Raw genomic sequence first — 25,327 nt, forward strand, 5'->3', positions numbered from 1 at the left:
AATTGTTGATCTCCCTCAACTGCTTTTCTATCACTCCGTGGCTGGGATTTCCTGCTCCCATTTGTGGTGGCCGTCATGGTGGGCAGAAGTGGAAAATCTTGCCAGATCACAAAAATCGGCTTTACTCCGTTGTAAAACCAGTTTGCGATTGTCTGTTCCTGCCATCCATGGCAGGCTGCGTTTCCTGCTGCTGAACTTCGGGAATGTAATTTCTGTGGATTTGCATGAAATTAAAAGCTCGGTTTTCTGGAATCACAAGGCCACATCAGCATACAATCACACTGACATGTTTCACAATAGTACATAAGCAACGTGCACCTGGTGACCTGCACTTTGCTCCTCAATTCGAGGACTGTTTGCCTACCTTGTTTCGGGCACGCTCATGGGATTCAATGTCAGGCTTCGCTGGCAGGACCTCCTAGGTTTCAGGGGGGCTAACGTGAAAGTCTCAGCCCACCAGACCAGCTGTTAGGCAGTGGTGTCTTTTCAACAGCTGCAGGGCAAGGGCTCGCTTGGGGAAGGGGAGAAGTGACCTCCTGCAAGTTCAGAAGCTGCAGAGTGAAGACTTGCTTGGGGAAGGAGGGAAATCCCAGGGTGTGTGTGGGGTTACATGTTTAACAGTGCAAGTGGCCTCACGATGTTGAGGGCTGAGGTGGACTCGGGGCACAGGCACCTCCACCTCAGAATGTCCATGGACTAACGGATATGCATCACAAGAACAATGGGATCAAGGGATACGGGAAGGACTGAGAGGTCTATGATGGAGGGTAATCTTAACATTCACTTCCTCGGCGACGAAGAGGGAGGGGTTTCCATATTTGCACAGGGAGGATCCAAGCTGATCTGGCAGTGAGAGCTCACCACCACCACCATCTTCCTACCTGCCATGATGGCGCAGAGAAAATGTATAATGAGAACAAACTCTGCTGCCGGAGGTGCTGCAGACGCCTTGGACGCCAGCTGACTGCACTGGGCAGGGGACGGATGGTGTGGGGATATGATTAAAGGGTCACCCAGCTGAACTGGGCATTCCCACATGAGCAGACAGGCACAACTGAGAGATGTTAGTGGTCTCTCAATGACATTGCAGGGAATTACCAAAGTGAAGCAATGATGAACATTCATGTGACGCTAATCACACAAAGTGGCGCTAATCGATCTCTTGGTTTAACCCCTTGCTTGCAGTGTGACATTTCTCCAGAACAATGATGCAGTTAAGTACAATTGGGCACCTAGGTAAGTTTTTGAAGCATGTTGCAGTAGTGGTCCCAGAAGACAAGCCTCAGGCCACCCTCAACATATAGCATAGCCTGTTTAAAAATTAATTCTTATTATAGTGCTGTGTATGAGGATGCCAGTGCCTGGGCCAAAAGCAGCACATCCAGGCATCTGACCAAAGCAATCTCATAGCAGTTGCTCATGATTAAGGAAGAGGGGAAGCACCCTGGTACACATCCCGCAGTGTAGATCGTTTCTGTGGTGAGTAGTTGGTGACACGGGCACCAGGGCCATGAACCCACAATCGCTCACGAATCATTGGCAGAAAGATTAATATTGCAGACAAGTCTGACTCTCATTGATACTGCAGAGAGGAGGCCACCAGGAAGATGGAGCCTGGATTCATTGCTACCCCCATTATTACTGACAGGATTGAGAGAACATACGAACAAGGAGTAGGAGTAGGCCATTCAGCCCTTCAAGCCTGCTCCGCCACTTAACGAGATCATGGCTGATCTGATAGTCTCATGGAAACACAGAATCACAGAATTTTAATGGCACAGAAGAAGGCCATTCGACCCATCATGTCTGTACCGGCTCTCCAAATGAGCATTATGACCTAGTGTCACTGCCCTGCTTTTTCCCCGTACCCCTGCACATTGTTTCTATCTTATCTAATGCCCTCTTGAATACCTCGAATGAACCTGCTCCCACCACATTTACATGCAGTGCATTCCAGACCCGAACCGCTCATTGTGTGAAAAAGCTTTTCTCTTACTTCACATTTGCTTCTTTTGCAAATCACTTTAAATCTGTGCCCTCTCATTCTTGATCATTTTACGAGTGAGAACAGCTTCTCCCTATCTACTCTGTCCAGCCCCCTCATGATTTTGAACATCTCTATCAAATCTCCTCTTAGCCTTCTTCTCTCCAAGGAGAGCAATCTCATCCTCTCCAATCTATCCTTGTAACTGAAGTTTCTCATACCTGGAACCATTCCTGTAAAATTCTTCTGCATTCTCTTTAATGTATTCACATCCTTCCTGTCATGTAGCACCCAGAACTGTACACAATACTTCAGCTGAGATCTAACAAGTGTCTTATATAAATTCAGCATAACCTCCATGCTCTTGTACTCTATGCCCCTATTAATAAAGCCAGGATACTATATGCTTTATTAACTGCTCTCTCCACCTGCCCTGCCACCTTCAATGATCTATGCACATATACACCCAGATCTTTCTGCTCCTGCACCCCCTTCAAAATTTCACCCCTAATTTTATATTGTCTGTCCATGTTCTTCCTACCAAAATGCACCACCTCATACTTCTCCGCATTGAACTTCATCTGCCACCTATCTGCCCAATTCACCAACTTGTCTTTGCCCTTTTGAAGTTCTACACTGTCCTCGTAGTTTACAATACTCCCAAGCTTCATATAATCTGCAAACTTTGAAATTGTCCCCTGCGCACCAAGATCTAGGTCATTAATATATATCAGGAAAAACAAAGGTCCCAATACTGACCCCTGGGGAACTCCACTACAAACCTTCCTCCACCCCAAAAAATATCCGTTGACCATTACTCTCTGTTTCCTATTTTTCAGCCAATTTTGTATCCATGTTGCTACTCTCCCTTTTATTCCATGAGTAATAACCTTTCTCACAAGTCTTTGTGTGGCACTGTATCGAGTGCTTTTTGAATGTCCATATACACCACAAATGCATTACTCTCATTGACTTTTTCTGTTACCTCTTCAAAAAACTCCAGCAAGTTAATTAAACACAATTTCCCCTTTAGAAATCCATGCTGGCTCTTGCTTATCAACCATATTTTTCCATGTGACTACTAATTCTATCCTGGATAATTGTTTCTAGAATCTTGCCCACCACTGATGTTAAACTGACTGGTCTGTAATTGCTGGGCTTATCCTTATAACTTTTTTTGAACAAAGGCATAATGTTTGCAATACTCCAGTCCTAGAAACCTGAAATCTGCATCCCACCTACCCCTGATGACCTATCACTCCCTTGCTTACCAAGAATCTGCCTTAAAAATATTCAAAAATTCTGCATCCACTACCTTTTCAGGAAGAGAGTTCCAAAGACTCACAACCCTCTGAGTGAAAAAATTTCACCTCATCTCAGTTTTAAATGGGCGACCCCTTATTTTTAAACAGTTACCCTAGTTCTAGATTGTTCCATGAGAGGAAACATCCTTTCCACATCCACCCTGTCAAGACCCCTCAGGATCTTAAAGGTTTCAATCAAGTCTTCTAAACTCCAGCGGATATAAGCCTAGTCTGTCCATCCTTTCCTCATAAGACAGCCCACCCATTCCAGGTACTAGTCTGGTAAACTTTCTCTGAACTGCTTCCAATGCATTTACATTCTTCCTTAAATAGGGTGTCTCTCACATACATTGGCCTCGATATTAAACTCCCACGATGAATGGAAGAGAGTGGCGGAGGGAGAGGTGTTAAAAATTTTAAAATGGGAACTCATCCCCAACCTGCCAAACACTTGTCCATTGCTATTTTTATGGCGGCTGATAGCGACAGTGCTAGAACATTCAAGAGGCAGGACACTTTATTGACATATTTAAATTCGGCTCACACAAAGCAATTGGGAGCCTGGTTCATTTTAATGGATGCTGGCCAGGTTTCCCAGGGCTCAGGGAATCCAGCTCCAGAAGGTAAGCAGACCTTTTACAGCATGCTTTGTGGGTCAGGAGGATCAGGAGTGCTTCCCCCACCTCCTAACAGAAATCTTCAGCCTCTCTCCTGCCAAGCATGACGTCTCTCTCTCCCTGCCAAGATTGGCGACCCACACAAGTGCCAGTCTCTTGCTCCCTCCCCCCTGATTTCCAGGGGTTGTCCTGTTCACAAATGTGCTAATTCTGACAAATATAGATTTTCAAAAGGTACAGAACAATTTTAGAAGTTAATAAAATCTATGTGGGCAGAAATGTGGCAGTTGAAATTCAAATAGGTACAAACAAAATTCAATAAGGACAATTGCAAGTTACACCACATTGCAAGGAATAATTGATGTCATAATTGCATTATGGATGGTGTAAAATTAGGCAAAGTTGAAAGTGTTCAGTGGTGAATTCAACAATAAGTTTGTCAAGTAAATGAAAGTTCTGGGACCTGAATTCTCCAGTCCCAGAAAATGAGATACCCATGTGTGGAAAGAAGTTGCTAAAAGGATTTTTAAGGAACTGCAGGTAGCATTTAATGGAATTGTCAGTATTATTTAACTATTTTCTGTTGATTATCTTAATTTATTTATTCATTTGGCTATGAAAGCGGTTATAATTTGGTTCCGAGGTTAACAATCCATCTAATGGCTTCAGCTGACTCAAAATGAACTGTTGTGATGCCACCAGGAACGGCCTCTCCAGGCAGAAGTTCAGTGTGTGGGTGAAGGTCTGACTTGGATGGCCAATGTCAGCTGGTCACATCTTCCCTGGCCTGCCCTCAAGCAGTCAAGGGTTGTTTGATTTACTGTGGAAGGTTGAAACCTGGAACCACACCCTGGTCAGTTATCACATTGGGTTGGTGATGTTTGCAGTCAATCAGGACATGAGCCATCAAGCGTTCAGGATGTCGTCAGTTTGTAGGTGTGGACTGGGTCCAGTAGGGACCACAGGATTTCAGGCAAGTGAGTGTTTTTTTTGAGGTCCTGTGCCCTGCGTCAGTCAATGGTTTCCTTTGAGGAAGATGTTTTCCCTGCGGGACATCAGGAGGTTCATTATGTGCCAACACAGGAAGCCACTCAAGTTGTGTCAGTCTCCGTGTTCCAGAAATAATCCTCATGATTTCCTGGAGATGTTATCTACCAAGTTTGTGTGGCATTTTTTTTATTCAGTTATGGGATGTGTGCTTTGCTGGCTGGGCCAGCATTTATTGCCCATCCCTAGTTGCCCTTGAGAAGGTGGTGGTGAGCTGCATTTTTGAATTGCTGCAGTCCCTGTGATGCAGGTATTCCCACAGTGCTGTTAGGAAGGAATTCCAGGATTTTGACCCAGCGACAGTGAAGGAACTGCGATATATTTTCAAGTCAGGATAGTGAGTGACTTGGAGGGGAACGTCCAGGTGGTGGTGTTCCCATCTATCTGCTGCTCTTGTCCTTCTAGATGGTAATGGTTGTGGGTTTGGAAGGTGCTGTCGAAGGAGCCTTGGTGAATTCCTGTGGTGCATCTTGTAGATGGTACACACTGTTGCTACTGTGTGTTGGTGGTGGAGGGAGTGAATGTTTGTGGATGCGGTGCCAATGAAGTGGGCTGCTTTGTCCTGGACGGTGTCAAACTTCTTGAGTGTTGTGGGAACTGCATTCATCCAGGCAAGTGTGGAGTATTCCATCACACTCATGACTTGTGCCTTGTAGATAGTGGACAGGCTTTGGGGAGTCAGAAGGTGGGCTACTCATCGCACGATTCCTACCCTCTAACCTGCTCTTGTAGCCACAGTATTTATATGGCTAGTCCAATTCAGTTTCTGGTCAATGGTAGCCCCCAGGACGTTGATAGTGGGGGAATCAGTGATGGTAATGTCATTGAACATCAAGCGGCGATGGCTGGATTCTCTCTTGTTGGAGATGGTCATTGCCTGACACTTGTGTGGCAGGAATGTTACTTGCCACTTGTCAGCCCAAGCCTGAATATTGTCCAGGTCTTGCTGAATTTGGACATAGACTGCTTAAGTATCTGTGGAAACATGAATGGTGCTGAGCATTGTGCAATGGACATCTCTACTTCTGACCTTATGGTGAAGAAGCAGCTGAAGGTGGTTGGGCCGAGGATACTACCCTGTGGAACTCCTGCGGTGATGTCCTGGAGCTGAGATGACTGACCTACAACAACCACAACCATCTTCCTTTGTGCAAGGTATGACTCCAACCAGTGGAGAGTTTTTCCCCGATTCCCATTGACTCCAGTTTTGCTAGGGCTCCATGATGCAACACCCTGTCAAATGCAGCCTTGATGTCACCTCATCTCTGGAGTTCAGCTCTTTTGTCCATGTTTGAACCAAGGTGGTAATGAGGTCAAGAGCTGTGTGGTCTTGGCGGAACCCAAACTGAGCGTCAACGAGCATGTTATTGCTAAGTCTGAGCCAGGTTGAGCAGCAGCATTCTGCTGTTAGGTAGACCAGGGCAAATAAAGCAGTGCATAGCTCTGCTGCTCCAGGACACTGGTACCTGCCAGTTTCGATATGAAATTCATTCTGATTTTGACCTTGGCTGCGGTGTTATGGAGGTGTAGGCTGATGACATTGGGTCATGGGTGAGTGCTCAGCCACAGAACTGGACATAAAGTTCTTCCTTGCTTCAAGTTGTTCATATGTAAGCTGAAATAACTGCCTTGGCAGTGTTTGGTCGAAGTCCCTATTTTCTAAAGTAGGTTTCCAGGGAACATAGATCTTCAGTGAGTGTTTTCTCAATGTCCTGAAGCTCTTTAGTTGAAAAGCCAGGGCTAGTTCATCAGACAATGTGAAGAGCCATGACTTTGTGGGTATAGAAGAAGGCCAGTGTGAGGACTGGTCCCTCTGGGAGCCCATTGTTGATTATACATGAACAGCCGATTTGATCTTAATAATGTTATTAAAGCACTTCCTCCTCAAGTTACTGCAAGATGATGGTAGAAAGCAGTTTTAAAAGTAGTTCTATGAAAGGTCACAACCTGAAACGTTAATTCTGCTTTTGTCAGACCTCATGAATATATCCAGCATTTTCTGTTTTTATTAAAACTATTTTGAATGATTTTCCTTCTGCTTGGTAATTATTTATTGATAGTTCTTTTTGTTGATTGCTAGTACTTAAATGGTAACTTTCCTACCTGTTTAATCAGAGTCAAGGCAATCATATCCTTCAGTTAACAGAATTTGTTGTGATTTGATGCTTTTTATAAATCATGAAGTAGAACTTCTTGATCCATTGAGATTTTGAAAGTCTGGTGAGTATTTTGGATGTGTGATAGAGAATGCTCCCATGCCTATGTGCTCCAAATAAGGCTGCTAATTATATAGATATATTGTGGTCTCATTAAAATGAAAACATTGCTAACATCAGTTAAAAGTAGATCTAAATTACACCATATGTAGAAAGTAATGTCAGGTTACAAAAAAAAGTCATCGTTCATGGAAGGGTACAATAAAGGGATTCTTCTTTGAAGCTGACAAACAAAATTTTATAATGTTCAACAGACTCAATGGACGTAGCAGCAGCTGAAAATTGTACTCCTGCTACCAGAAGGCATGGTTCTGCTCCAGCATGCTGTCTCACAAGGTAAATGTGCTGGCTTACAATTCTGTTCAACGTACGATCCCAACTGATCTCAGGCATGCCATATAGAAAACATAAGACAGAGCTAAGCATTTCACAAAAGAGAGGCAAAATAGCCAAGTAAGCCATCCCAAGTATCTTTCTTGTTGGATCAAGCAGAGCTTTGAAGCAGGTCTGCTTTCCTAATTGCACAGAGTTCCCACACGCATGAAAATTGCTGTGCTTTACAGGATTTTGGAACCATGCAATGGAACTATGTTATTTTCCACATTTGCCTAAATTTGTCAGCTTACCATGATACAAGTTCAAAATGATGCCTGATTGGCAGAATTCAGAATTTCAGCCATCTCGGACTAATTAGAGCCCCTTACGTCAAGTAGAGGAAAGATAGAGATTGGAGGATCTAATATGATGTGATCAATCCAACAGTCACAAACTTGAGTGTCTGACAAAGGAAGTTGTGGCTATGGTACAAATGACAAAAAAAAATGCTATAAACATGCAAACATACAAAAATGATGGGCAGGAAAAGACTAGCTGATTCATCAAGTCTATCACACAACTTATGAATAACTTGGCACTTCCTTTCTCCCCCTGACATCCTGGCTTTGAAGGAAACTTGGCTCATGGCCAATTGCACTTCTCTTGTTTCTCCTTTACAAACCTTGCTCTCACCCAGTCAAGGTTTCACCCGAAGCTTCAGAAACAACTAAGTCTTCATCCCCAACTCATCTTGCCGTCTCTATTTTAATTTCATTGCCTTTCTGTTCTCCCTAAGTGGCTCCCTCCATATAAATTCTTTCACCATTAATTACATCCTTTCTATTTTGCCTTCTCACATGGCTTCTCTGTTCCTATTGTCTTTGGGTGGAAATTTCCGTGCCGACTGACGTTGGGCATGTTCGGCAGCGTGAGCGGACAATATGGCAAGAAGGCCAAAAATCATTTTCATGACGTCGTGAAACCAGATTGCAATTGTTCACTCTACCCGTCAATGGCGGGCAATATTTCCCACTGTTGGATATTGGGAACCTCATTGGAATACATCTGCATATTATTATAAGCCTAGCTCGCCTGAATCAGTCCCCCACTCTGGATCATCCAAGTACGTTGGCATGATTGCATGCTGACTTGTTTCACAACAGAATATATAAGGCGCACACTTGGCGGCCTGCACTTTTGAGAGGAACTCAGAGGTGTGTACACAGTAACATTGCGCAGCGCTCACATGGGTTGTCTATCAGACTTCAAGTTTGAGGCACGATGTGCAGGGGGTGGGTGCAAGGACTGCCCTGCAGTTGAAGCGAGCTGGAGAGGTGTTACAAAACTATAATAATTTTCATGATATTATTGTAGGTTATTGTAAAGTAGGTTTATAGGGGTAACTATGGATGATTCTGTCTATGTGTGATTTAATTGAGTTGCAGTCAGCTAGACCGCAGGCTTGAAATTACCAAAAGGAGTTAGGTGAAGAAGGGTACTTAGAAGGCTAATGAGTCAACATGGATGAGGTCTTAGCATATAAGGTGTGAAGGAAATGTGCATTTTTAGATAAGTGAGGGAGTTGTTTGGATTTTAAGGGGATGGTAGGATGTTTAAAACTGGCAAGATAAGCAAGGCCAAGCAGTGTGTTTATTTTTCCTAAAAATATAGAGGTCACATAGGCAACATGAAAGATTTTTATATTATGGGAAAAGTAAATTTGCAAAGACATATGGAACATTGCAATTTACAGATTAAAGAGAGAGAAACATATATAAAGGGGAATGAAAGACCATGTTTGGGGGGGAGGGGCATGTAAGATCCAACAGGGGTGTGTGAAACAGCCTTGGGGAAGCCCCCAGCCCTGTTTGAAAAAGTCTGTTGTGTCCAGTAACTAAAGTTAGAGAAAAGCCTTTGGAATTCCAGTGTTGAGTGGGTGCTGTGCTAACTTGCTGTCTTGCTTTTTGAATTTAAAATCTATTTTGGACTGTTGCCTTAAAGGTGGGTATAGTTGGGAGTCAGTTTAATTAGGAATTTTGGAATTTGTTTTAGTATTAAGTAACTGTAATCTTATATATGTGCTTGAAATCTTTTCTTTTGTTAATAAATGTTTCATTTTAATTTTTAAAATCTCTAATGGGCGTTAGTAGACTCATTATATTTGAATTCAGTGCACAAATCTTCTCATAATAAATACCAATTGCAAAACCATTGTGATAGCATGGCCAAGTTGCCCTTGTGGATTTTGTCTGCCTGGCACACCACCTGCCACGCCATAATGCGGAGAAGGGCTGACCTGCGATTGAGGTGAGGCGGGGGGGGTGGGGGGGGGGGGGGGTGGTGTTGCTGGGGGGCAAGTGCTGCCCTGATCATTGAGGCGAGTTGGGGGGGTGCGTGTGCAAGTGCTGCACTGCGGTTGATGGTGGTGCACGTGCGCGGTGGGAGGGAGCGAAGCAGCCATACATTAGGGAAACCTTGTATAAAGTGACCATACCTTCACAGCTGAGACAGTTCAGACGCAGCCACGTTGACATGCCTGGAGTCGGGCCTCTAGCTTAACCACCCACTCAGACAACATGGAGGCATGATATTGTCACCAAGAGCTCCAGATCTTTTCAGCCCTCAGGCACAGACTGCAAACTAATTAGTTTCAGTGGACTACAGAGCAGCTGTATGACTGAGGCCATTGCACAATCTCCTTGCTAAAGCTGGCCAAGGTTCAGTCACTGGTGGAGGTGCTCACAGCCCCTTGCAATGTCATCATTCCAGTTTAGACCAGTCTCCCCCATGGTTCAAGCTAACAGTGCAGCCATGCAGTGTGGGTTAGGAGAATCCCTGCACCTGAGCTGAGAGCACAGCATACAGTTCAATGAGCAAAGCTGCCACCAATCGGTCAGGTGGAGTGGGGCGGAGAAGATTCGGGTTTTGGGCAGCCATGCAGCACATTAAACTCTGGCCATCCAAATGTTGGCCAGCATTCTCCAGGATGTGTTAAATGGCCTTCAGACTTAACCAGGGGAGGTTCTTAGTACACCCAAGCAAACCCATGCGTCTCTCTCTTTCATCCTGCAGGAGGCGTACATCAGGAGCTTGGAGCCAGGTGAACTAGCTGTATGCCTCATGACATACAGAGAGCAGAAATGAAGGAGAGGAGAGGGACGGAGGTGCCTGGCTGCACAGAGGGAGGAGCAGCACTCTCAAGAAGAAGGTGCAGCTGGGGCTCCCGCACACGCCGCTGAAGAGCCACAAAGAGCTGTCGCTGGTCAGCGCCTAGCTAGACCCAGGGTCTATAGATGCCGCCTTTCCTTCTTGCAGATGACTGAGAATCAGTGTTGCTGAAGACTGCACATGTCTAGGGAACTGGTCGGTCATGTCTGCCAGCTACAACAGGATTTGGCACCACACTCATGAACAACATCCACTGCCCATGACCATGAAAGTAACTGCAGTGCTCAATTTTTAGGCCAGTGGCTCCTTTCAGGGTGACACAGGTGACCTCTGTGGGATATCAATAGCCTCCACCCACAAATACATCCATGAGGTCACAGATGCCATCTTAGTGAGCGCACACAACTTTGTGCATTTCACTCGGGACAAGGACAGCCAGGTTGCAAGAGTGATTGGATTCGCCCGGATCTCAGGTGCAGGACGTCACTCACGTGGCGCTCAGATCTCTGTTGCAACAAGTGGGCAACTATGCCAACCACAAGGGCTTCCATTCGCTGAATATGCAGCTGGTGTCCGACACCAGAAACAGATGCTGCAGGTCTGCGTCCTGTTCCTAGATAGTGTCCATGACAGCTACATTCTAGTTGGTCACAGGTCTCTGATGTCTTCCAGGGCCCACAGAGGCTGCAAGGATGGCTTCTCAGGGACAAGGTCTATCTGCAGGAGGCATGTTTGATGACACCCGTGCAGTGGTCTCAGACTGCAGCTGAGTAAATTTATAACAAGACTCATGCTGCAGCTCGCATCTTGGAGGAGCAAACCATAGGGATGCTGAAGATGAGGTTCCAGTGCAAGGACCGGTCTGGTGGAGCCCTGCAATATAGTCCACAGAGGGTGTCACACATTGTCATTGTCTGCTGCGCCCTTTACAACCTGGCACTGCAACAGGGAGGGGTTGGTTGAGGAGGAGCTGGAGGAGCTGGAGCTCTCCTCCGATGAGGAGGACATTGACGGTGATGAGCGCGGGGAGGTCCTCTAAGGTGACAATGACAGCAATGAGGCCATCACACTAGCCAGACGAGACAGGCGCACTCGGGAGGCCCTCATAGCTGCTAGATTTGTTGAGGATGATGACAACATTTAGTGAGGAGGCTCCATGGACCCTCATGTTGTATCTGTGAGCTTTTGACTCCGGTCTGGCTTATGGCAGCACAAATACCCTCTGTAAAAATGCTTCTGTCATGAAGATGCAGAGGAGGCCCTAATAGTCACTCGTTCCAGCAGGATGATGACAACATGCAGTGAGGACACTCTTAACGTTGCCTCTGTGAATGGCTGACTCCTGTCTGGCTGAGGGCGGCTTGCTTGTGCTCTGTAATCAGGGCCATATCATGGAAATACAGCCATGAAGCTTTAAATGCACCTGATCCTTTTCGCATCCTCCAGTACCTGACTCTTTCAGTAGCACAGCATCATTGGTCACAGATGCTGAAAAGATGGAGGCCAGCAACACCTTAAAGATACTGAGAGCACACAGAGAGAATGACGGAAATCTATGATGCCTGCCCACAACATTCTGGCAGCAATATCAAGCACCATCGAGGTGCAGGCAACAGTAATGTTTCCAGGGAGTGTGAGGCTGGACCATCACTTTGGTCTGAAGACTGCACAGAGCACAGGGAAGAGGCCCTGGACTGACACCTGCCTTTATCTTGTGCAGAAAGGTTTCACACCTGAGTGACAAGAACACTATTCATCAGAACAAGGAGCCATAGGCAGGGAGACATTCTTGGGAGTTTATTGACAATAATGAACATTATGTACAAGTGATTAACACCCATGCCCAGGCTGTGCAAAGTTCTGGTATGATAGCCAAGTGGTTATGGTACTGGGCTTGTAACCCCAAGATCAAGAGTTCAAATCTCACAATGGCAAACTATGAAACAATGTAACTTCATCTGAATAGGAACAGATGGAAACATGTTTGTACTCGAAAGAGTTACATCTTTGTAACAGCTTGGCCTAAATAGCCAAGTGGTTATGGTACTGGGTTTATAACCCTAAGATCAAAAGTTCAAATCTCACAATGGCAAACTATGAAACAATGTAACTTCATCTGAAACAGATGGAAACGGGTTTGTACTCGAAAGAGTTACATCTTTGTAACAGCTTGGCCTAAATAGCCAAGTGGTTACGGTACTGGGTTTGTAACCCTAAGATCAAGAGTTCAAATCTCACAATGGCAAGCTATGAAACAATATAACCTCATCTGAAACAGATGGAAATGGGTTTGTACTTGAAAGAGTTACTTCTCAACCTCAACGCTTGGCCTAAATGGCCAAGTGGTTATGGTACTGGGTTTGTAACCCTAAGATCAAGAGTTCAAATCTCACAATGGCAAACTATGAAACAATGTAACTTTATCTGAAACAGATGGAAACAGGTTTACTCAAAAAGATTATCAAGAGTTCAAGATTTAAAAGATTATCAAGAGTTCAAATCTCACAATGGCAAACTATAGCTTGGCCTAAGTAGCCAAGTGGTTATGGTACTGGGTTTATAACCCCAAGATCAAGAGTTCAAATCTCACAATGGCAAACTATGAAACAATGTAACTTCATCTGAATAGGAACAGATGGAAATGTGTTTGTACTTGAAAGAGTTACAGCTTGGCCTAAATAGCCAAGTGGTTATGGTACTGGGTTTGTAACCCCAAGATCAAGAGTTCAAATCTCACAATGGCCAACTATAAAACAATGTAACTTAATCTGAAAAACAGATGGAAATGTGTTTGTACTCGAAAGAGTTACATCTTTGGTTCCCGCCCGATTGTTTTTCCCTCTTCCGTGGCTACGTTCGCTGCCGGATGTCCCTGGAAAAGGAGCACGCGGTGTCTGCTGGCACTCTCGAGGCCTTCCGTGCTCGGTGGGCACCGTGGGGACTGGGGTGTTTTGTTGACCCCTTTAATCACATTTTGATTTAAAGTTTGTAAGTTTCCTTTAAACTTTGTTCTTGGTTTTACAGCTGACCTGAATTAGGGGCTGTGCCTGATTTATCCCAATTTTGTTGATTTGGTTTTCATTTAAAAGATTATCAAGAGTTCAAATCTCACAATGGCAAAACAATGTTACTTCATCTGAAACAGATGAAAACATTTTAGAGTTCTGGTATGATAGCCAAGTGGTTATGGTACTGAGCTTGTAACCCCAAGATCAAGAGTTCAAATCTCACTATAGCAAATTATGAAACAATATAATTTCGTCTGGGTAGGAAAAAGATCCAGACTGCAGGAGGATCCCCATGTATCTAACAATTATTTTTTTTTTTTTGCGTGGAGCCTTTCCTGCGCCTCTTGCGGAGGAGGTTGTCGGGATTGGTTCCGCGCGGGCCGGGCATTGGGGTGGTCCTTTCGGCTTACGCCGATGACATGCTCCTTATGTTTAGTGACCCGGCTGACCTGCGGAGGATGCGCGAGTGCCAGGAGGTCTACTCTGCCACTTCTTCTGCAAGGATCAACTGGGGTAAATGTTCTGGACTCCTGGTCGGTCAGTGGCAGATGGATCCCCTACCCGAGGAGCTCAGGCCTTTCACCTGGAGCAGGACCAGCCTCCTCTACCTGGGGGTCCATCTCTGCCCTGCTGAGGAATCCTGGCCGGCAAACTGGCAGGAACTGGAGACGAAAGTCACCGCTCGCCTGCAGCGCTGGACAGGACTGCTCTGAGTGCTATCTTACCGGGGGCGAGTTCTGGTCATAAACCAGCTGATCGCCGCCAAGTTGTGGTATCGACTGGTCACTTTGACCCCTCCCCCGGACTTTGTCACAAGAATCCAGAAATTGTTAGTCGACTTCTTCTGGGACAAAAGATTGCACTGGGTCGCTGCTGAAGTTCTGAGCCTCCCGCTTAGGGAGGGTGGTCAGGCGCTAGTGTGCCTACGCACACAGGTGGTGACTTTCCGCCTTCAGACCCTGCAGCGATACCTCTACGTCGAGCCTCCTCCTAGATGGTGTGCCCTGACGACGTATTTCTTCCGTCAGGTGCACGGCCTGAATTATGACGTGCAGCTCCTGTTTATAGAACAACTGGGCCTCGGTGACTCCTTGCAGGCGTTGCCTGTCTTTTACCAGGACCTGATCAAAGTCTGGAAAGTGGTCGCCTCGTGACGCAGCTCTCCCCCGTCAGGAGTAGCGGCTATCGTCAGAGAGCCGCTGCTCAGGAATCCGCCCCTCCGTCCTTTTCAGTGGTTGGCGGAGAGGAGGGCTCTGGCCGAAGGGGTGACCAGGATCGGGGACGTGCTGGGTGGCGGAGGACTGGGCTGGATGCTCCCGCAGGAGTTGGCGCGATGCGCGTCTGTGAGTGTCCAGGTCGCAGCCAATGCCATCCAAGACCTGAGAACGGTCATGCTCGGACCCAACGTTATTTTGGGTCTTGAGGTGGCCCAGGTGCGCGGTGGTCTTCCGTCTGAACGTTCCCCTGTTCGGACAGAATTCCACATTGGCCCCAAGCCCCGATGGGAGGCCCTCTACGGAGTTGTCCTCCCCCTTTCTATCGGGGACCTGGGTTGGAGGGTGTTCCATGCAGCAGTCCCCTATAATAAGAGGATGCATAGGTTCACCGACTCTCAGGACACGTGCCCTTTTTGTGGTCTTGTGGAGTCCGTGGACCATGTATACATAGGGTGTTGTAGGCTGCACTCCCTTTTTAGTTATTTGAAAAACCTTTTATTGATGTTTTGTTTGCACTTCAGCCCCACGCTCCTGATCTATGGGCACCCGGTGCGGAAGGGGGTCGGGAAGGAGGAGGACCTTCTCGTGAACCTGCTCCTGGGCCTGGCCAAGTTGGCCATTAACAGGTCCAGGCAGCAGGCGATCGACGGGGGAGTCCCACCTGATTGTTTGTCCCTCTTCCGCTGCTACGTTTGCTGCCGAATGTCCCTGGAGAGGGAGCACGCGGTGTCTGCTGGCACTCTCGAGGCCTTCCGTGCTCGGTGGGCACCGTGGGGACTGGGGTGTTTTGTTGACCCCTTTAATCACATTTTGATTTAAAGTTTGTAAGGTTCCTTTAAATTTTTGTCCTTGGTTTTACAGCTGACCTGAATTAGGGCCTGATTTATCCTAATTTTGTTGATTTGGTTTTCATTTAAAAGATTATCAAGAGTTCAAATCTCACAATGGCAAACTATGAAACTATGTAACTTCATCTGAACAGGAACAGATGGAAACGTGTTTGTACTCGAAAGAGTTACATCTTTGTAACAGCTTGGCCTAAATAGCCAAGTGGTTATGGTACTGGGTTTGTAACCTCAAGAGCTCAAATCTCACAATGGCAAACTATGAAACAATGTAACTTAATCTGAAAAACAGATGGAAATGTGTTTGTACTCGAAAGAGTTACATCTTTGTAACAGCTTGGCCTAAATAGCCAAGTGGTTATGGTAGTGGGCTTGTAACCCTGAGTTCAAATCTCACCATGGCAAATTATGAAACGATGTAATTTCATCTGAATAGGAACAGTTGGAAACATGTTTGTAGTCAAAAGAGTTACAGCTTGGCCTAAATAGCCAAGTGGTTATGGTACTGGGTTTGTAACCCCAAGATCAAGAGTTCAAATCTCATAATGGCAAACTATGAAACAATGTAACTTAATCTGAAAAACAGATGGAAACGTGTTTGTACTCGAAAGAGTTACATCGTTTGTAGGCTGCACTCCCTTTTTAGTTATTTGAAAAACCTTTTATTGATATTTTGTTTGCACTTCAGCCCCACGCTCCTGATCTATGGACACCCGGTGCTGAAGGGGGTCGGGAAGGAGGAGGACCTCCTCGTGAACCTGCTCCTGGGCCTGGCCAAGTTGGCCATTAACAGGTCCAGGCAGCGGGCGATCGACGGGGGAGTCCCGCCCGATTGTTTGTCCCTCTTCCGCGGCTACGTTCGCTGCCAGATGTCCCTGGAAAGGGAGCACGCGGTGTCTGCTGACATGCTCGAGGCCTTCCGTGCTCGGTGGGCACCGCGGGGACTGGGGTGTTTTGTTGACCCCTTTAATCACATTTTGATTTAAAGTTTGTAAGGTTCCTTTAAATTTTGTTCTTGGTTTTACAGCTGACCTGAATTAGGGGCTGTGCCTGATTTATCCCAATTTTGTTGATTTGGTTTAATTGTTTTCATTTAAAAGATTATCAAGAGTTCAAATCTCACAATGGCAAGCTATGAAACAATATAACCTCATCTGAAACAGATGGAAACGTGTTTGTACTTGAAAGAGTTACATCATTGTAACAGCTTGGCCTAAATAGCCAAGTGGTTATGGTACTGGGCTTGTAATCCCAAGATCAAGAGTTCAAATCTCACAATGGGAAACAATGTAACTTAATCTGAAAAGCAGATGGAAGTGTGTTTGTACTTGAAAGAGTTACATCTTTCCTGATGGGAGGCCCTCTATGGAAGTGTCCTCCCCCTTTCTATGCAGCAGTCCTGTATAATAAGAGGATGCATAGGTTCACGGACTCTCAGGACACGTGCCCTGTTTGTGGAGTCCGTGGACCATGTATATATAGGGTGTTGTAGGCTGCACTCCCTTTTTAGTTATTTGAAAAACCTTTTATTGATGTTTTGTTTGCACTTCAGCCCCACGCTCCTGATCTATGGACACCCGGTGCGGAAGGGGGTCGGGAAGGAGGAGGACCTCCTCGTGAACCTGCTCCTGGGCCTGGCCAAGTTGGCCATTAACAGGTCCAGGCAGCGGGCGATCGACGGGGGAGTCCCAACCGATTGTTTGTCCCTCTTCCGCGGCTACGTTCGCTGCCAGATGTCCCTGGAGAGGGAGCACGCGGTGTCTGCTGATACGCTCGAGGCCTTCCGTGCTCAGTGGGCACTGCGGGGACTGGGGCGTTTTGTTGACCCCTTTAATCACATTTTGATTTAAAGTTTGTAAGGTTCCTTTAAACTTTGTCCTTGGTTTTACAGCTGACCTGAATTAGGGGCCGTGCCTGATTTATCCCAATTTTGTTGATTTGGTTTAATTGTTTTCATTTAAAAGATTATCAAGAGTTCAAATCTCACAATGGCAAGCTATGAAACAATATAACCTCATCTGAAACAGATGGAAACGTGTTTGTACTTGAAAGAGTTACATCATTGTAACAGCTTGGCCTAAATAGCCAAGTGGTTATGGTACTGGGTTTGTAATCCCAAGATCAAGAGTTCAAATCTCACAATGGGAAACAATGTAACTTAATCTGAAAAACAGATGGAAGTGTGTTTGTACTTGAAAGAGTTACATCTTTCCTGATGGGAGGCCCTCTATGGAAGTGTCCTCCCCCTTTCTATGCAGCAGTCCTGTATAATAAGAGGATGCATAGGTTCACGGACTCTCAGGACACGTGCCCTGTTTGTGGAGTCCGTGGACCATGTATATATAGGGTGTTGTAGGCTGCACTCCCTTTTTAGTTATTTGAAAAACCTTTTATTGATGTTTTGTTTGCACTTCAGCCCCACGCTCCTGATCTATGGACACCCGGTGCGGAAGGGGGTCGGGAAGGAGGAGGACCTCCTCGTGAACCTGCTCCTGGGCCTGGCCAAGTTGGCCATTAACAGGTCCAGGCAGCGGGCGATCGACGGGGGAGTCCCAACCGATTGTTTGTCCCTCTTCCGCGGCTACGTTCGCTGCCAGATGTCCCTGGAGAGGGAGCACGCGGTGTCTGCTGACACGCTCGAGGCCTTCCGTGCTCAGTGGGCACTGCGGGGACTGGGGTGTTTTGTTGACCCCTTTAATCACATTTTGATTTAAAGTTTGTAAGGTTCCTTTAAACTTTGTCCTTGGTTTTACAGCTGACCTGAATTAGGGGCCGTGCCTGATTTATCCCAATTTTGTTGATTTGGTTTAATTGTTTTCATTTAAAAGATTATCAAGAGTTCAAAGCTCACAATGGCAAACTATGAAACAATGTAACTTCATCTGAAACAGATGGAAATGGGTTTGTACTCGAAAGAGTTACATCTTCTTTATCTTCCTAACCCTGTCTTGGTAGCTCCCGGACATCCACAGTGGAGGTGGAGGCAGCCTGCTGACTGCAACGCATCCTATCTGTGATGATCTTGGCGGGTATCCTCTGACAGGCCAAGATCTGGAGGGTCCCAGCCTGCTTTCGGGGTCCTGCTGTGTGGCAGTAGCATCCTCCTCAAGCCATGGAGCTGGAGTTGCTGGGGTCACAGGAAGAGGGGATTTGGATGGGCCGGACACTCCAAGAGTCATCTGGGTGGATGCCCCAGGGTGTGCACCTGCTGATCATCCTCTCTATGGGTCTCTGTGGGCCCCTGGCTGGACTCCTTGAGGAGAAGGGGTAGCTGGAGTGAGATCAGGCTGCCGCGCACCTCTCTTGCATACACACTGTTGAAGGCCAACTATGGTGTCAGCAATGGAGTTCAGCCAGCACAGCAGTGCAGGACCAATGGCCTGGACCAAGGTCTCCATGGTGGCCGCCATCTTACAGGTGTTGACCTTGGTGCATTGGCATGCTAGCACTATCACCTCAGCCTGAAGGTAAATGAACTCCTCCATCGTGCCTTGCAATTTGAGGTGTGCAGCGCACATCCCTTCCTGATGTTCCAAAACTTGCCTTTGCAGCTCCAGTAACTGAGGTATCACCGAGTCCAGAGGTTCGTCATCTGACTCAGACTCAGTAGATTTCTGGCCTCCAGCAGTCCTCCGAGTGCCAGAGACCTGGCAAGTCCCTGCCGCTGCCTGCTGTGGATCAGACAGGGTGATGTGCTCACCAGATTGTGATCCTGAGACTCTTCTTATGCTAGGTCCCACTGAGATGTCTGTCTCCTTGCTGGTGGGTGAGCGCTGCAACGCATCTTCAAGGAGGGTGCCTTCAGATTCCTCTTCAGAAGTTTCCTCAGGGCGTGATTGGAGGCTCTGGGTTGTGGACTCCATCAGCTGTTTCCCAGATGTGCCTGTGGAAACAAAGGGAAATAAATAGTGCATGGCAGGGGACTGTGGAACAGGACACATCATTCACAGCATGGTTGTCTGATGGATGTTGCATTGTTGGGTCTTCACTTGGTAAAGCACTGCCGGCCACACCATCAGCACAGGAATGGTCCAGATCCCTGCCGGCCAGCTGGATGGCTCTATTTTCAAGGTCTGTGAGGACCTTGATTTCAGGCATTCCTCCACCGGCCTGCGAGCTCTCCCTCTTGTTGGGTGCTAGCTTGTCCTGCATGAATAGAGATGGAGAGAGTATAAGCATGGTGCCTGCCTGGCCAGATGATAAGTATGCCTGGCAATTGTGGGCGGTGAGTGTTCCCACAGATGGGATGAGGACAATGAAGGTGTGTGTGAGAGAATGAATGGCGATGTCCTTTGAACTGGCAGTGAGGGAGATCTCTCCGGATGTGTAATGGGTTTGTGAGTGTGTGAGTTGAGAGTGATGAGAATAGTGACTTACCCTGGAGGAATGGAGATCATTCATCCTTTTTTGAGTGACTGTCTTCTTTTGTAGGCCATTGGCTCTGACCACCGCTACCACCATTCCCATGCTGGATTAGTGATGTTGCTGCCCATCCTGCAGCCAGAGCCGGGATAAAAGACATCATGGTGGGCCTCCATGGCATCCGAAAGGTACTCGAAGGGCTGCAGTCTTTTTGGCTTTTGAGGCCATGTCTTCTTTGCAACAGTCATGGACTGGAAGCACTGAGAAGTATGCGCGCAGCTGCACTTTAAATGTGGCGCCTGTTGTGGTGGGCAATCGGAGCTGCCATCAAAATGGGAATGTATAATTAATGAGGTGGGATTGGAACAATATGGTGTGAAAATCTGCCACTGTGTCCTTTTTCCCAATAAAATCCCAAGTCACTCACAAAGATATTTTCAAACCCTCAATTGTCCAACCTTTGGTCCTCCTTCTGCAGCTGACACCCTGTACATCCACATTTAATTTCATTGTTCCTAGTATAACATTTAGGGGTAGAAATTAGTTTGCCCAGCACCACTCCCAGCAGAGTTATGCAGTCCTTTGACAACTCCCTGTGTGCAGGCAGCCCTGCGTCCTGTACTTTAATGGCCTACATGACATTTTAATTGATATCGCTGAAGAATGCTGCACAGCCAACACAGCTAGTGACCTGCAGTACTACCTGACCCGATGCATCGATCTAAGTTTGTATAGTACCCAAGCAAATTTCTCCCCCTTACTCTACCCACCCTGGGGTTCTGCTTTCTACAGCCTTCAACTTTGCTCCCTCTAGTCCAAGAGGCACAAACTTGATTGTTGCTGGTCCACATATGGTTTAGCCATCCACTGGCAGATCTGGCTTGACCACAATGACCTTGCTCACCCCTGCCAAACCACTTATTACAACAGGATCAGACTGGAAAACAAAGATAATCCCCAGGTTCTTTTCTCCATGACTACCCATCACTTTAAACCCCTCTGCCTCCTCAACCCTCACCTCCAATGTGGAATTCATGAACTTTTTTTCCATTAAGGTTAAGACCTCCATTCAGCTGCCACTGCTCATCTGTCCCTTTCCCTTTTCTCAGCAAGCCAATCTTATCTCCAATCCCTTTTCCCACGTTGTGGGCCTGAACCTGCATTTTCTCCAGTTTCTCTCCTGCCTACACTATTATACTCTCTCCAAGCTTATTATATTCATGAGACCCATTCCTTGCTCCATTCCCACTAAACTCCTGACCACCCAACAACAGCTCATCTGGGTACCTGTGCTATCTTACAATGTGAATAATTTCCCCTCTTCAAATACCATTACCCTCTCTTTTAAAACCAACATCCTCACTGCCCCCTCAAAAAATGGAACCTTAACCTCTCTGCCTTTGGAAATTATACTCCCATCTCCAAACTACCTTTCCAAAGGCCTTGAACTTGAACTTCCCAAATCCTTACCCATCTCTCACGCTTTAGCTCCAATAGAGATAAAAATTAAGTGAGATATGAAATGGATTGCCAAATCGCTATCAGCTATTTTACACTATTGCCTTACCCTTAAAATTATCTCATCATGCATGACATTTACTCATTGAGTCAGCAGAGAGAAAGCATTTTTCTGCCAAACGTTGGAGACATTTGCTAAGTGGTTAAAGCCCTGAGAGCAGTTCTACTGCCAGCCGATGGGACAGTTTTGCTGGAGCAAGATGGAAATGATCAAGTTAAAATTTCTTTCAATACGTCCGAACAGCATTTGATGACAATGAATTGAATAATGAGTTCTGAAACTGTAGTTATCTATGCACCAGTCACATACTCCCTTGTGACAACTCGGGCAAAAGCTTGGCAACAAGAAATATGCCTGTTCTTACAGCCATCAGCATTGTTTAGCCTGGGGAGAATAAAATGAATAAATACTTAGAAGAAGAAAGCAGATATTAAAATTAATGCTCTTTTGAAAAATAAATTAGATTAGTATTGATGTAAAATCTTGATTTGAGCCTTGCTTTTACTATATAGAAGTGTTATTTACTTTTTAAATAATGATTCATAAACTATATTAATGAATGACCATTCTTTCATCCAGGCCATTTCTATCCATGCAATCAATTATCTTTTCAGAGCAAACTCTTTCAAATTATGATACTGTAACCACATGAATTCCCCTGTGTGTAGCACATTCTGCTTCTTCCAGCCCATGCTTTTTTGCCTTTGGATCCTCATTATTAAAATTTATGCACATACATAAAGATAAATTGTTGGATGCAAATTAATTAACAAAAAATGTTATCTACTGTGCAATAGGAGATTCTGGCAGCTGTGTACAGTTTCATCCTTGTGCCAGAGCATTAATGTTCAAAAATGACACAAGAAGCTCTTGATCTTAAAGAATCATAGGAGACACGAGAAATGCATGGTTCATATCAAGGCAGCACGACCACTAAAACAAAAATATTCAAGTATTCAGATCAAATACTTTGGCAGGGATGGGGGCGAAGGACACAAATATTGATGGGCTTGGACCTGAATCCCAAAGCCAACTCACCCAATCCGTTTTGAATGAAAACAGTTTGGGGAGTGGGAAATCAATACACACCCAGGAGATTGGTTGACAATGTAAGTATTATAATGAGGCTGCGAGTGGGTGAGGTGAACCTGCAGGTAGTGGTGTTCCAATGCATTTGTTGCCCTTGTCCTTCTAGGTGGTAGTGGGTTCGGAAGTTGCTGTCAAAGAAGCCTTCATGAGTTATTGCAATGCAACTTGTACGTGATACACACTGCTGCCAATGGTGGAGGGACTGAATGATTAAGGTGGTGGATGGGGTGCCGATCAAATGGGCAGCTCTGTCCTGAATGATATTTAGCTTTTTAAGCATTGTTGGAGCAGCACACAACCAGACAAGTGGAGAGTATTCCATCATGCACCTGACTTGTGTCTTGTAGATGTTGGACAGGATTTGGGGAGTCAGGAGATGATTTATATGCCACAGATTTCCCAGCCTCTGACCTCAGTATTTATGTGACTGGTCTAATTCAGTGTCTGGTCAATGGTAACCCCCCAGAATGTTGATGGTCAGGAATTCAGCAACGGTAATGCTATTGAATGTGTCAAGGGAGATGGTTAGATTCTCTCTTGTTGGATATACGAACATATGAACATACGAATTAGGAGCAGGAGTCGGCCACTCAGCCACTCGAGCCTGCTCCACCATTCAATAAGATCTTGGCTGATCTAAATTAAACCTCAACCCCACATTCCTGCCTATCCCCAATAACCTTTCACCCCCTTGTTAATCAAAAATCTATCTAGCTCTGCCTTAAAAATGTTCAATGACCCTGCTTCCACTGCCTTTTGAGGAAGAGAGTTCCAAAGACTCACAAACCTCTGAGAGAAAAAATGTCTCCTCATCTGTGTCTTAAATGAGCAACCCTTATTTTGAAACAGTGATGCCCAGTTCTAGATTCTCCCACAAGAGGAAACATCCTCTCCACATCCACCCTGTCAAGACCCCTCAGGATCTTACTAGTTTCAATTAAGTCACCTCTTACTCATCTAAATTCCAGTGGATACAAACTTAACCTGTTCATCCTTTCCTCATAAGACAACACGCCCAAGCCTGGTATTTGTCTAGTAAACCTTCCCTGACTGCTTCTAAAGCATTTGCATCTTTCTTTGAATAAGGAGACCAGATGGTCATTGCCTGGCAGTTGTGTGGTGAGAATGTTACTTGCCACTTATCAGCCCAAGCCAGGTCTCACTGCATGCAGGCACAGGCAGCTTCAGTGTCTGAGGAATTGCAAATGGGACTGAACACTGTGCAATCATCAGTGAACATTCTCATTTCTGACCTTATGATGGAGGGAATGTCATTGGTGAAGCAGCTGAAGATGATTGGGCCTAGAACTCTACCTGGAGGAACTCCTACAGTGATGTGCTGGAGCTGAGAAGATTGGCCTCCAAAAACTATAGCCATCTTCCTTTGTGCTTACTATACCTTCAACCAGTGGAGACTTTTCCCCCTGATTCACATTGACTACAGTTTTGCTAGGGCTCCTTGACGTCACACTCGGTCAAGCTGCCTTGATGTCAAGGGCAGTCATTCTCACCTCTGGAATTCAGCTCTTTTGTCCATATTTGGACTAAGGCTATAATGGGACCTAGAGCCAAGTGGTTTTGGCAGAACTAAAACTGAGCATTGGTGAGAACGTTATTGCTGTGTGAGTGCCACTTGGCACCACTGTCAACAACACCTTTCATCACTTTCCTGACGAATGAGTATAGACTGATGGGTGGTAAATGGTCAGATTGGATTTGTCCTGTTTTTTGTGCAGAATATGTACCTGAGCAGTTTTCGACATTGTCAAGTTGTTGCCAGTGTTATAGCTGTACTCAAACAGTCTGGCTAGAGATGTAACTAGTTCTGGAGCACAAGTCTTCAGTACTACAGTGTTAGACTTCACCTTGTTCACACATTTGTGTAATTAATAGGGCTTAAGTTATCAAATTGTACTGTACATAAGCTTATTAATGAAAATCCTTAAATTGTATGTATTATTGGAACATTGTTAAGAAGTCATTAAGTTGGTATCTCTTTAAGTGCCAAAATACAGTAATGTAGCTTTAAGAAAGAAAATGTGGAGTTATAGCTGGGATTTGTTTGAACATTTGGGCTCCAGTGAGTCTAGCATCAGCAGTAAACAGAAGCCAAAACTTGGATGCTGATTGGCTAGAAGGATGGCCTGAGGGCTAGCGGTTTTAGTAAAGGGTATAAGTTAAGGTTAGTTCATTGTAGGGAATCCAGAAGCATCCTTCTCATTGGTTAAGAACAGCAAATATTTGGGTAGAAGTTATCAGTTGTGTTGACAGAGGCGCACAATTTGGGCTGAATGTTGCAAAAACTGCCTGCAAAAAGCGTATAAAAATAGGACACTTGCCAGAGACCCTTGCACTTGTCAGGGGATAATATTCATCTCAGGACACTTGCTGAGGGGGCTTTTGGCGGGAGAGGAAGTTAGAAGTTAGTGGTAGGGCACTTGCTAGGAAGCTAGTGTTTTCAGAGGACATTATTGCCAATCGGGTAATTGTCATAGGTTAAGGATTGCTGTAAGAATCCAGAAGTGACTAACTTAATTGTCACAGGGTTGGGGATTGCCATAAGAATCCAGATCATTATTAGAATGAAGTATTGGGGCTAAAGTAATAGGCGTAAGAAAATATGAACAGTTTTTGTC

The sequence above is a fragment of the Carcharodon carcharias genome, chromosome 4, assembly GCF_017639515.1.
Source record: "Carcharodon carcharias isolate sCarCar2 chromosome 4, sCarCar2.pri, whole genome shotgun sequence".
Lineage (NCBI taxonomy): Eukaryota > Metazoa > Chordata > Chondrichthyes > Lamniformes > Lamnidae > Carcharodon > Carcharodon carcharias.